Raw genomic sequence first — 14,555 nt, 5'->3', positions numbered from 1 at the left:
GAAACTATGCTGCCATTTGGTACCCTGACGTCATCCGCCATATTATACCGTGGCGTCATCATTGGCATGCAGCAGGTGGTTGCTTCTACAAAGCTGTTGTAGATGGCGCTACAATGAGAGATGTGCTGTTTTCTAGTTGCTGCCACAGATGGCGCTGTGATCTCAGGATGGTAGCAGACCCCACGAAATCTCGAAACGTGAAGATTAAGAGCTAATGCTCTTAAAACAATAGGCAAGTTACTGTCGGCTGAAGAATAGGACTCTTGAACAGCTGGGGAAGGACAAAATTAGAAGAGTTATTTTCTGAGCTTATGCATGCAGATGCACAAGAGCTACAAGCTGTCATTGTGCACGCAGAAAAAAAAGCACAGCTAGAACACATTAGCAGGAACTGCGTGTCAAGCTGTTACAGCTATTATTCCCCCATTTTAATTTTCCACTTTCCGTTTGTTCAGCGCTTCAAAGTTATTTTCGTTGTATTTCAATAACCCAGTCCGCAGCACTAGCTCTTTTGTGGCCTTGAATCTTAATAACGGCAGCTGACACCGCTCTTGTTTATGAGTTCCAAATTTGTGCACTGGTGTGAAGCGCAATCAACACAGTAAATTTTTTTTTCGCGCTCTGTTTCCTGGTAGCAACGTGGCTTGTACACCCAGTTTTCTTGCTTTTATTTGACTGTTTCTACGGAGCGGCTGGAAGGCGTCTTATGAAACATGTGCTTTGTAATGCACCGCCATCATTCTCGTCTCGTTTTAATTTATTGCCGCCCTAGCGATAGGCTAATATGCTGGTTCTCATAATTTTTTTCTTGTTTATATGCGACTGATATGTAAAGGTCAGGGTAAACACAGATTGCATGCGGAATTCTGAGAAGAGATGTAAAACGTGCATTTAATACGCACTTCGTATGGTGTCATGCGCATACCATAGAAATTATTCCGAAACTAAACAAAACGAAGATGGAAACTATAGGGGAGGTATGTACAAGGCTTATGGATTTCAACGTATTTTTTCGTGATCTATGGTCTTCGTGTTCAGTTTTCTTTATCAGGCGTTCATATGAAAAATTTCGTTGCATTCACCTCTAAAAAACAGATCCAGTGTGGGCTTTGGGCAATGTTGAACAGCGAAAAGAACCAGAATAAAAAGGTAATGAAATGAACTTGTGCTGTCGGCATCACTATAAATGCTTCCCAAACACCTATGTACTCCTAACCATGTGTCGCTACTGGGCCCATCTAGCATAAAAATGCTTATGCATAAAATGTGAATGTTTGTCACCTGTGCTGGGCGCTGTGTGTTATTAAACGGCGCTTAGAATTTACCAAGGCGCCTTTATAAATACAAATTATCGTTTAAAAAAACAGTCTTCCTTGGAGGAATTGCGGGCTAACGATGCGTGCTAATACAAAAATATCTTGACATGACAAGCGCATATTTAACTATTAGAAGGCGTTAAAACTGCTCCGGGTTATTGCAGAAAACGTTTTTTTTTCAGCGGCAAATGAATATAATCACACTAAGCTTCTTACCTATCGTATCGTTAAGTTATGGAGACCGCGGTAGAAATAAAGTATGCAACTTCATGCTCTGTTTCGCAAAACCGTAGAGAAGTCTGTGAATTAACAAAAGAGAAGAAGTGTTTGCAACAGGCTAGTCAGCGTTAAGACTACCACGCAAACTACACTTCGACTGTGCTGAACCGCTCACAAGTTCCTATGACGGCCAATCTTAGACCGCGACCGAATGTCCAAAAGCATCTTCCACGCTTGGCTTTACTGCATGCTGGAATTGCCCCTAATGAAATATAATTCACAGCAACAGATGCGCTGGACTGCAATTTATAATATATGTTGTTCGTCGCGCAGAGTGAAAATTTTGCACGATTCTGTGACCGCCTTTTCGCAGAGCTTCCTCATCTTGTTTCATCAGCGTGGCGGACTTTACTTTATCATTTTTGTATACGGTCCATTCCTTAATTGTGTCCCTTGGTCTTGTTTATGCTGTATGCGCGCTGCCTCTCTTCCCCTTGCTTCTCAGCGCCCAACGTAGGCCACTAATTATTGCAAGTGTAAATGCCTCCTAGTGGCATGTACAGTAGCACTGACGCAATAGTCGGGTGACAAACTGAATCCTGTTCCGAACTCAAGGCCGCAAGTTCGAAACCCGGTGAAGGCTGTATTTTTTTTAATGTGTACATGATGTGGTACAGGGTACAGATGTACAGATGGTGCATATGTACAGGGTCTGTCAAAATTCAGCAGTCAGGCAGTTACGACACCCCAGACGCTCAATATGAGCGTCTGGGGTGTAGAGGGTAAAAAACATGTAGAGGGTAAAAATGTATCGTTCTAACCTCTGAGAAGCTTCATTGCTTTCTCGGCATCTGAAGTGCCAGGATATAGCGATGAAAAGCAGACCGTGGGGCCTTGGAACTTTTGACCAAACCTGTACACGTTCTTTACTGCACTGAAATGAAACGGAAGCGAAAATATATTTTTCGAAGCGTAAATGAACACAGAGGCGAACAGTGAGCAGACAGGAGCCAACAATAAAGTTTGACCGCGTTGAGAAAAACAAACGAGGAAAACCACCTGACAAAAGGCTGCCTTGAGGAAAACCGTCTTAAATAGAGCTAAATAAATACGCGGAACGTCTAACACCAGAAATAACGATAACCATCAAAGTTAAAAAAAACTTAAGCGGCAAAAATCAGTAGCTAGATACAAAAACGTACAAGGGTTGACAAGAACAGGGCGCTCAGAAAAGCATCAAAATCTTGGACACCAACAATAACACGAAGAAATCATCGTTGTCAAGAAGCAAGAGATGCTCACCACAGCGATTTCTTCCGGTGTTCTCTGCCATTTTTTTCCGGCGAAATAAAGAGTAATTTGACTAAAAGAAGATTGAAAGACGCGCAGGAGGAAAATAGAAACGAAATAAGAGCGATGATACCAGCTAGAATACCAGCTCGGCAAGGCAAACGCCGCGCCTAGCTATAATCTGTTTGGCTTGGCATGCAAGGTTTAGCTTCCCAACGCGACATAGGCTATGACGGACGCCGTAGCAGACGGCTCAGGATAATTTCGACCGCCTAGGAATCTTAAGTGTGCACTGAAATAACAGAGTCCACGGGCATCTAAAACTGAAATAGACTTCATGCTCTACGCTCACCATGGTATCGTACAGGATGTGGAGGTCCTTGGAAAGGAGCTTTGTCGCGACCACAGGATGGTAGGTTTCGAATTAGCCTGTAAATGAAGGTAAAGCGCAAGATACTAGTGAAGAAAAAACAAATTAACATGTTAACGGTAAGATGGAAAGTGCAGAAATTCTAGATATCGCTTCATAACTTATATTCGGTTTTAACTGAATACGACGACATTAATATTGAAGCAATGAAATATAAACGTCAGAGCTATCATTACGGAGTACGCAGTAGAAGCATGCGTTTAGAATAGTTCGACAGGACACCGGCAAGCTCACTATACTAAAGATCTGATTAAGCAAAACCAGAGCATAAAAGCATCAAGCCACAGACACAAAAGAACATTGGCAGGGCCGTCAAAGTTAATATGAGCAAGGTTACCCATATAAGGATGTTTATTAATTTACGGTTCGTGGCCGTTTAACGTCACAAAGTGACTTAGGCTATGAGGAGCGTCGTAGTGAAGGGCCGCGGAAATTTCGACCATCTGGGTTGGCTAACGTGCACTCGCATCGCACAGTACATGGTCCTCTAGAATTTCGCCCCATCGAAACACGACCGGCGCGGCCGGGATCGAAGCCGCGTCTGTCGGGCCAGCAGCCGAGCGCATAATCACTTAGTTACAGCGGCGGTATAACGAAGTTTATTATGAAGAGTATCTTGCATGCTCTAAGCAAAGGAGGTAGCCTAAAAACAGGGAACAGGAAAATAGACATAGGCAAAATGAAATGTATGCTTTAAGACATAAAGAAGGCAATGCCATTAGATATATTGGTAAGATAGTTAAGGTAGTCAGAGTTCTACACAAATCTATATAATAGCCAGTGTAAACAGGACGGAAATGACATAGACAGTATCGCACAGTATTGAGAGAGCCCGCCGGTAACGAAAGCCGAAGTAAAGAATTCCTTAGGAGCAATAGAAAGCGGAAAAGCATCTGGTGAGGACGAGGCAGCCACAGATCTCTTGAAGGACGGAAAGGAGATTGTGCTAGAACTAACCACCTAGTATACGCAATGCATTATGACTTTGAGCATACGGGAAGCTTGGAAGAACGTCGGCAAAGCAAGCTGGAGCTTTCACGCGATTTCTCGTGCATTTTGACTTCACTTTCTTGATACGACGCCTGCTCTTTCCTAGAGTTGACAGCTTGACTAGGTAAACAGACAATTATAGCGTTCGCGCATGCTTCGATCTTTTTTATTGCGAAAGCAATACTGCTCGAGCTTTCCGCTCTTGGCCGTCGTCCCGGAGAATCGACCATTGGCCTTTAGCGTGACCTATGTGTGACGGCATACCAGCTGTGGAAAAGTGGGGCCCCAACTCGGCTCGTCGCGATCGTCCCAGCGAATCCTCCATGCTGCAGCTGCGCGCCGCTGCCGCGAGGGGCGCTCGCTGTACGTGACGTCGTGCCAGCTGTGGAAAAGCGCCCCCCCCCCCCCCCAACTCGCCTCGTCGCGCTCGTCCCAGCGAATCCTCCACGCGCCGCTGCCGTGGGGGAGGCGCTCGCTCTACGTGACGTCATGCAAGCTATGGAAAAGCGGCCCCCCCAACTCGCCTCGTCGCGATCGTCCTAGCGAATCCTCCACGCGCCGCTGCCGTGGGGTAGGCGCTCGCTCTACGTGACGTCATGCCAGCTATGTAAAAGCGGCCCCCCCAACTCGCCTCGTCGCGATCGTCCCAGCGAATCCTCCACGCGCCGCTGCCGTGGGGGAGGCGCTCGCTCTACGTGACGTCATGCAAGCTGTGGAAAAGCGGCCCCCCCAACTAGCCTCGTCGCGATCGTCCCAGCGAATCCTCCACGCACCGCTGCCGTGGGGAAGGGGCTCGCTCAACGTGACGTCATGCAAGCTGTGGAAAAGCGGCCCCCCAACTCGCCTCGTCGCGATCGTCCCAGCGAGTCCTCCACGCACCGCTGCCGTGGGGGAGGCGCTCGCTCTACGTGACGTCATGCAAGCTGTGGAAAAGCGGCCCCCCCAACTCGCCTCGTCGCGATCGTCCCAGCGAATCCTCCACGCGCCGCTGCCGTGGGGGAGGCGCTCGCTCTACGTGACGTCATGCAAGCTGTGGAAAAGCGGCCCCCCCAACTCGCCCCGTCGCGATCGTCCTAGCGAATCCTGTACGCGCCGCTGCCGTGGGGGAGGCGCTCGCTCTACGTGACGTCATGCAAGCTGTGGAAAAGCGGCCCCCCAACTCGGCTCGTCTCAGTCGTCCCAGCGAATCCTCCACGGTATGTCGGATGATGTGTATAAGGTGAAGCTGCAACGATGTGCTGCAGCTAAGAAGCGGCGGCGTGCAGAAGAAACAGATGAAGAGCGGGAACAACGTTTAGCTAAACGGCGCGCATATTGTAGTCGTTATGGAGAGCGCGAAAGAGACGCAACAACGACAGACCGAAGCGAGCAAGAGACAACGGGCTCAAGAGACGCCAGAAGAACGCGCCGCAAGACACGAGAAGCGTCGTAACGCAGATGCGGCTAGAAGAAGTGACACCTCCCTTAGTGGCTCTTCGGAGACCGCTTTGTATCCTCGAGAGCATCGGAATGAGACGCTGCGTAGACGACGTGCCGAGGAAACGAAGCTTTCGCAATTCGACTTGGGTTAACCAGAGCTAAACCACAGACAATTTTTTTAAGTGGTGCAGATCCGCGCGGATAACCGGAATCACAGCTGCATTGGTTGTCTTGAGCACAGCTGAGAAGATGCAGGCCAGACCCAACCACTTGCGCATTCTGGGGGACGTTTGCAATCCAGAAGATAAGACACTCGCTACGCATGGGCCAGATACTCATTTTGGACCGGAAAAAGATTACACCTGAACTCGCGGCCATTATAAAACAGGTGTACAGACGGGCTTTGGACAATGTTCGTTACCACTCCATCCACAAATCCTTCCGCATAGGCGGAATCAAGGCAACTTTGGATCTCTTGAGCACACACCTGAGAAGAAGCCGGCTAGACCCAGCCAGCTACGCGTACTGGGTGACGTTAGCATACCAGAAAATGAGACACGAGTCCCGAAACTCGCTGTGGAACCGAAAAAGATTGTTCATGAACTATCGGTGGCAGTAAAACAGGTGACTTCGATTGGGGCTCCGGACAATGCTGTTTAGCACTGCATGTCTCAAGGACTAGCCATGCTAGTGTGTTGGAACAAGCCGCGACACTGTGTCCCCATTGCTCAAATATTCTCTGCCCTGAAGGAAAGTGGTCTATGCCTTCTCACAGCTGAGAAAGCAGGTCTACGGAAAATAAAGGCATCCATTACGGTATGAAGTCGGTATTTTACTGACCTGCCAGTGTGTTTCGGGGGATAGAGAAATATAAAGACAAAATGCTCTTTAAATGCTGAAAACTCAACCGCTGGGTTCCAAGCGTAGTGCAAAGTAACTCCATCTGCTTGCAATTTTTCAACGAACACACATAAGCGTGACTCCCGTATAAATGAGATTTTAACAGAAGTTGGGACATGACACAACTCTATGTAGCGGTACTAGCGTACAAACCTGGAAACGTTAGCGGTTGTATTCCCCTTTTTGGAAGGAAATTTAGTTCTGTGAGTGATTTTTTCATGCGCACGGCTGCAGAAGGCTTTAGGCCTTCTAGCTTCATGTGAAAGATTTTAGTTATGCTTTTCATGATCATGAAAATTTTCTAGTGTTAACTAGATACACTGCGATGGACTGCCGAAATTAGAAAACATTGAGGTGTGAACACAAGAGTATTTATGGATCATTTGCAATTTATTCTCACAACTGCATACGAATCAATTTATCTGCATAAGGATTGAGTATGCCTCTTCTCTTCTCTCCTGGCGGTACTTTGTCACCAGGCTTTGGCCCTGCCAGGACTCGACCTTGGATAAGCAGCTTGGCTCGGGAGTCATAAATGTTCTTCGCTATGTCGACGATTACCCTAGGGTCACGGAAAATTAAAGTGATGATTTGTTTGACCGCATAGGTGTAATTTTAGCAAGGGCCTAGTAACACTAGAGGTAACACATGAACTTCCTGCAAATGCTCTATTCGGGTATTGGTACTCTATATGACGGTCACGCTTGACGACTTTTGAACAAAGGTGTTGTATATGTGGTTTCGGTTTCGGTTTGGGGATCACCTGCCGCCAGAGGCACCAGTGTCGCTATGTGTATATATATGACTGTATGTGGCAACAAACCGGGATGGTTTTGGTTGCTAGCAGTTCGTGTACTTGAGCGGCACCCGCCTCTACAACAAATGGCCCCTTGCATTACGAGTCAGCTCGCTCGAAAATGAACTATTAAAAACATACTGCATGACATTGTTTCATTGGCGCAATCAGCTACATCAAGACCTAATTCTATGGTGATGATTCCCTAGTTCTCTTGACGTGCAAGTTACGCTCCTGAAGACAGCGAGCTAACGAGGTACTTTGTGTTTATCGACAGTAGAGGTGTGCTCCAAAGGAAAGAAAAGGGAGCCGTGTTTCGTTACTCGACAAAAATAATCAACTCAAGACGAAGGAAAGAGGGGAGCCCAAGAGAGGAAAAGTAGCTGAAATTCCTTGTTTAACGGTTTCGCACAATCTAAAAAGAAACGTAGCACACGCGAGCGTCGACGTGGCATATTCGGCTCCTGTAAAACTCTAAGCCGTGTGCAAGTACAGGTTCCCGGTCAGGAAAGCCAAACCGATCGCGAAGTGCGCGACAATACACGGGAGAAACTTCATAGCCTGATCTGAACGCGTCGTCTGGAAGATTTCATTAGCATGCGGCGCCTGCTACCAAGTCCAGACTGACAGGTGCGTCAACGAAAGTCTGACACGTCGTCGTCGTCGTCGTCGTCGTCATCATCATCATCATCGTCATCATCATCATCATCATCATCGCAGGGCAAATACCTCTCCCATGTCTTTCCAATTAATTCTGTCCTTTGGCAGCTGCGGCCACCGTATCCCCCCAAGGTTCTTAATCTCATCCGGCCACCTAACGTTCTGCCACACCCTCCTATACCTGCCTTGTCATGTAATCCACTCCGTTACTCTTAAGGACCAGCGGCTATCATGCCTTTGCCTTGACCAGGCTTAGTTCTTCCTCGTGATTTCGACTAGGATGTCAGTAACCCGCGTTTGTTCCCTCACCGACTATGCCCGCTTCCGGTCTCTTAACGTTACACCTTTCATTTTCTTTTCCATGGCTCACTGCATTATCCTTAACTTAAGCTGAACCTTTTTCGTTAGCATCCACGCTTCTTACACGATCTTGCGCCAAGGAACTGAAGGCAGCTTCTTCTGAAAATACTGGAAACCCAGGGCGCTACTCGGGAAATGCGCAGTCATACAAGCTCAAACACCAGAGTCACCGCAGAAGAAATTGCGCTTGCAGTTAGGAAAAACATTAGCGCCACCGCAGTCTTCCTAGCTTAAAAAAAAAGAGTTTTCATGGTCGTGTAATAGCGGCTTACGGAAAGAAGCCATAACTAGGAGTGGCTATAGCCTTGCTCTTCTACATTTGTCCGGGCTGCAATGGTCATAGTTCATTTCTGTTATTTAGTTCTCCTCCTCTTTGCATTTTATTGTCATCTAAATGATTTATTTATTCCAGCTGTTGTTTGCGATTATGGTTCGAACGGTTTTGGCGCGTGCAATGTATTTCGTTGGCTTTTTATGAATATACCTCGAGCCTAATTATGTTTGCGTCTTAGGTTCTTCCCTGCATGTTATGATTGTGTTTAGTTCGAGACTTTCGTCAAATTTCTATTAGCTTTTTCTGGCACAGGTTTCGCGGAGGTTACTTCTTATCATGTATATCACCAATTGGCTTTCTCGCGGGGGGGAAAGGTACTCATGGTTTTTTTTTTCAAATTTGCAGTAATAGTTGTTTCGTTTTTTTGGCTAAGTGCTTTGCACGATATTTTCCAGGTTTTTTTTTTACTTATGGTATATACTCTTCTACCATGATTACATCTCTATATTGATTATGGCTCTCCACCTCGTTCAGTGGTTGAAATTTTTGCGATTGTATCATTGCTCATGCGCAATGTCATGACTTGCCAATCGTGCCTAGTTGCATGTGTATCCGATAGATAGATAGATAAAGAGGAGGAGGGAAAGACAGGGATGTTAACCAGAAAGGGGTTCCGGTTGGCTACCCTGCACTGGGGAAGAGGGATTAGGGGGCTAAAAGGAGGAAGAGAGAAGGGGAAAAAGGCATAACACACACACACGCACAACGCTGTCACAATTTGTCACTCAATCCAGTCGCTCTCAAGTAGGCAAAGAGTGCCTTGTATGCCTTGAGGGCAGTCCACTGCTGTGGCCACGGATCTAGGATCTTTTTGTTTTGCATGTGTATCCGTTTTTGTAATTTTTGTACGTCATGGGGCGTGTTGCCTTGTACAATTTCGGCGTTCTGGCACTCTAGCAATAAAGTTGAAAGTTTGCTGTTGTACGCATTTCTTATCCTCGTTAGTGTTCGTTTCTACAGCGGCAGTCGCCTAAAAACGTCTCAACAACTGTTCCAAACACTTACTCCTTAGGAATATGAAACGAAATGCAGTCAAGGGCACACAGATGTTGAAGAAGCGTGGAGCAGAAATTAAGAATGCACAAACGGTATCGCAAAGACAAATAGCAACAGATAAAGTTATGCACATTTAAAATCACACAAAAGTTCGGCTTGAATGATCGATATTGGCAAAAAATGCATGAGTAAACGAATATGAGGTTAGGCATCATAGAAAAACACGTCCAGAATGGCCACGGCTCATACATAGTTTCGCCTTCTTTCCATCATCACTTTTCAGGTTCTATTTCCGGAATTTCATATACCCTACTGCTCACCATATTTCTTTTTGATAAACTTGGTAAGTGATGTGGTAATTATGGGAAAAATACTTTCATGAAAAGCAATCTACCTAGCGTACATACCAATATCTATTTGCTGATCTCAAGTAAAAATCACACTAGCATTACCAGCGTTATAATAAGGTTATGCTTAGGCCACTTATTACCCTGGAGTGAAAAATCCCGGTTTCACGAACATATCTGAACAAAGTTACTAGAGCACCAGCAGAAATAATGTGATTATTGTAACGAGTTCATCTGCATGTCAAACAGGCCTTGAAACGCAACAAGAAAATATAATTCTCTGGGAAAGAAAATTAAGAAACAGCGATTCTACATATATCTATAAATACCCAGGAGATGGCTCCTGGAGCCCATTTTGAAGCTCATTATTCATGCTATTTGTGGCCTCTCTCCTTGGTAGCTCTTGATATGAAGTCAAAGGCGCACTGCATATTTGTTCTCTTTGCTCTGGTGGGGATATCTGAGTGAGTATAACGTGTATCTCCGCAGTGTAGCTCTTAATAGTCATCAGTGAAATAGAACAATACTGCTTCAATGCTATTTGTAATTTTGTTGTAATTTAATGTTTTAATGTATTTGAATTTTTTTATTATGTCAAGAATATGCAGCTTCATTTCAGGTAAAGAGACTGGAATAATTCCTCATATCAGGAGGAAATATTAACCGAAGAAAATCCATTCACCTAGTGGACGAAGACTGCAGTTAGCATGCTCTGTAATTAGAGGAAACAATTAGAATATGCCGCTCGAATTAGCATTTCGTATTCAAGGATTGAGCAAGTGATACTCTCAAGATAGTCTTTATTAGCAACTACAGCTGCTCATTTTTTTTTTAAGGGCCAAGCTGGCAGGCTCGGCTAAAAAATTTACCTGCACGTTTAGTTACATCTCCTTTAAAAGCGCAGGGGTTCTTGTTCGTATGATTTGACTGCCGTATTATAAAACATAGGATATCACAAATTCTCTGCCACACCTCATAGCTGCATAGCTGCACGTTTGTGCAGTTTTGTGAAATTAGGCTCGCAAGATTTTATACAACTCTTTGCTGCTCAGACACACTCTGCGCTGTGTCTCAAGGAGGCATCATTGTGATATGCTCGAGGTTAACTATTTCTTTTGCATTTCTTTGCGAACGCGGGACCACATAGGAGATGAGAATGATCAGGAGTAAACTCGGTCACCCAGTAGTCTCTTTTGCAGGTATTTTCTCCGTTGCGCGCCCAATTGAAAATTTGGTGCTCTCGGGGTTCATGAAGCTGAAAACGTTATTTTTATTCACATCAGAACCCAGCCACATGAAATAAGTCCCGAAACTTAAGCGCTGGCTGCTGTTCACTCTAATTGCCATGATCATATATGGCACAATGAGCGCCTATTCTGAAAGTCATAGTCATTCCTTATCTAGAAATTGCTATATATTTACAGATCAAATCCGTGTTTAGAAACATAGGGGGAACTCAAGGAGGCCAAAGACGTGCACGGGTATAGTTAGCGCGGTCAAACATAATTGCACTTTTAGACTGACGTGGGAGAACACAGGGACGACACAAAGGAATGAAGTGCAAGTAGTTTTTTCTGCATCAAATAAACTAAGAGGAATGTGCGCGAAGGTAAATGAGGAATCCAGTCCTGGAGAAGAGGAGTCTAGTGGCGTCAAGCACACAAACAGGTTTGTCGAGTGCTGTGAACGAGTGGTTTGCAAGATACCGCTATCTTGCGGCCAAGCATATGTGGGCCAGACGGGCAGATGTTTAAATGAAAGACTCAGAGAGCATAACCGCAACTGCCGGGAGATTAACTCACCTGGAAATGTTGCGGCACATTGCCCCAGATGCGATAGCTGAAAACCTCACTTCCAACAGTCTACAGTTCTGCTGAAATCCAGAGATAAGAAAACCAGGGAGCCGTGGGCAGCCCACTGCTTGGAATCAGGAAATGAAGGGACGTGTGTTATTGACCCCTCAGCTTACATATATGTGTGCACACCGCAATAAACTTCAGTTGATAGTTCGCGCACCAGTGTTTGTGTCGTTCCTGTGTTCTCCCACGTCAGTCTACCAACTAGCCCAATTTTAAACCCTCTTAATAGTTAGCGCCACCGTCTGCCATAGCGCACTGTTCGCTTACCATCTGTTTTGAAAATTAGCATCCATCCTGAGCTCTCTATAACCTCTAGCTTGAACGACAGACATTGCAGAAAGTATAGAACACGCAATAAACACAGAAAATTGGGCGAGTCGATGATTCGACATGTTAAACTTGGCTCCAGGGGAGAAGACGAATTCATAGATGAGTCACAGAGGATATTTGCTTGACATCAACTAGTTCTTTACTACAGAAAAGAGAACTTATGTAGAAGTACACAGAGGGTGGTATAAAATAAGAGGCAACGGGAGTTGGTGTCTGCGTACGTGAACACTAAGTGTATACACCGTTTATTTTCTATCGCCCCATTTGGTTTTGTGTATGAGTATGGCTTTCCGCAGAAAAGTGCTAGTTGGTCACCAGCGGGCGTCTTGTGTGTTCTTCCATGTCTTTCTCTTCCATGCTGGCGCGAAGTTTAACATTCTTGAGTACGGGGAAACACGACGAATGACACAAAACGCGTGCGCGATTTGGAGAGCAACACTCAGCTCACTGAATGCCCAGACGTTGTGTAACTTTCGATAAATTTTAAACCTCTTAAGATGTGCCAAGTATTGGTGCAGTAGGCCCCTTCTCTTGGCACATTATATGGTTCATTATTCCCCCTAACGTCAATGAGCCTATGACATCCCAATTAATACCTGCAAGTTTGGGCGCTCCTAGGCTAGTCATACTACATGGAGTTTTAGCATTAAATGATGCGAGGTTCAATTTCAAAAGGTAGCCAGTCCGCAGCCAGAGATTCATAGCACCCTCAGTGATGCCTGACCGTAGCCTTGGTCAGTTGCTCCGCAGACGCTGAGGACTTCGGCCCGAGGTAGAATTATTCGATTGGTATGTGAGGGGTGGCCAATTGTTTGGCCAGTGAAAGCTTAGACTTCAAATACTTAGGCAGGTAAGCACAACAGTCGGTATAAAAATTAACACCACTATCATCATAATCATTGGGGATGATGGTGGTGACATTTTTTTCATCCTCAATAATGATCATAAACTGAAGCAATGTTTAATAGTTTCGGAAAGGAACAGAAATTATTCACTGGTAGCGAGGCACTCGAACTGGAAAGGAGACACATCTGTTTAGGGCATGTAGCGACCGCAGATCCTGATCACCAAGGTAAAAAAAAAATCAGAATATGAATGTGACAGAGGGCTCTTTGGAGGTTCTCTCATATCATGAATGGCAGTCTAGCATGTCTCTCAAGAGAAAAATTATAACAATTGTATGTTACTGGCGCCCACCAATGGGGAGAAACGTGGAGGCTAAATACACGAGTTCGACTAAAATTGAGGGCAACGCTTCGAGCTATGTTAAGCAAACCGATAGGTGCAACATTTAGAGACACGAAGAGGGCAGAGTGGGTGAGGGAACAAACGCAGGTTAATGACATCCTAGTCGAAGACAAGAAGAACAGTTGGGCTTGGGCGGGGCATGTAATGCGATGGCATGATAACAGCACAGTGGATTCCCAGAGAAGGCAAGCGTAGCAGAGGTCGGCAGAAAGTTCGGTTGGCGGATGAGATTAAGAAGTTTGCAGGGATACAGTGGCCACGGCTGCAACAGGACATGATTATTAGAAAGATGTTGGAGAGGCCATTGTCCTGCATTGGCGCAGTCCGGCTGCTGATGATGACGAGAAGTCAAATACCTGCAAAAATATTTGTGTTTCTCAAAATCACTTTCATGCTTGCACACTCTTTGGCACAATGCGCCGTTCACATTTAGGCCGGGGGTCGGAAGTTCGCGCGGCCACTGGACATTTTCCCACAGTGTTTGTGCAATCGCTATACTCCAACCTTTTTGGGATATTAAAATAGATTTTAGCGCATTAGAAAGATAGATAAATTCGTTTCTTATTCATGCGTTGTTAAGAGCAATAACTGTTGGCGTGAATGGAATGAGCAAAAACCCAAGTTTCTAAAACAATAATTGTATTCAACTGATGCGTTGCATGCAGCGCTTTGGAAGCACTACTCTACAAAAAGGATGGCTGCTCCTGCAGCGTTTAAGCGAAATGCTCATCTCTGTACATTCGTCGCAGTTTTTGACTCCGGTGTGTTGTTTTTTTTTTACCCGGCGGCCTAACAAACAATAAAAGGAACAAGTAGGACTATTACAGGCTTAATAGTTTTGTATCTAATAGAGAAAGCACAGGTGTTTTCGGCTAATGTTTGCCACGTGCATATTTCGTTAAGTGCACGAAATTTCTTTAAGGTGTAGTAATACTTCTTTAGTTTTCATCCTTCCAGCTAACCGACTTCAATAAACGGTCTCGTCAATGAATAGCGCACACTCGTGGGTTGCATTTTATCCATTGCGATTAATTCTGTTGACTAAGGAAGGATGGTAGTGA

This window comes from Amblyomma americanum, chromosome 7 (assembly GCF_052857255.1).
Source record: "Amblyomma americanum isolate KBUSLIRL-KWMA chromosome 7, ASM5285725v1, whole genome shotgun sequence".
In the NCBI taxonomy this organism is placed as follows: domain Eukaryota; kingdom Metazoa; phylum Arthropoda; class Arachnida; order Ixodida; family Ixodidae; genus Amblyomma; species Amblyomma americanum.
Note: the sequence above shows the minus strand (reverse complement) of the source record.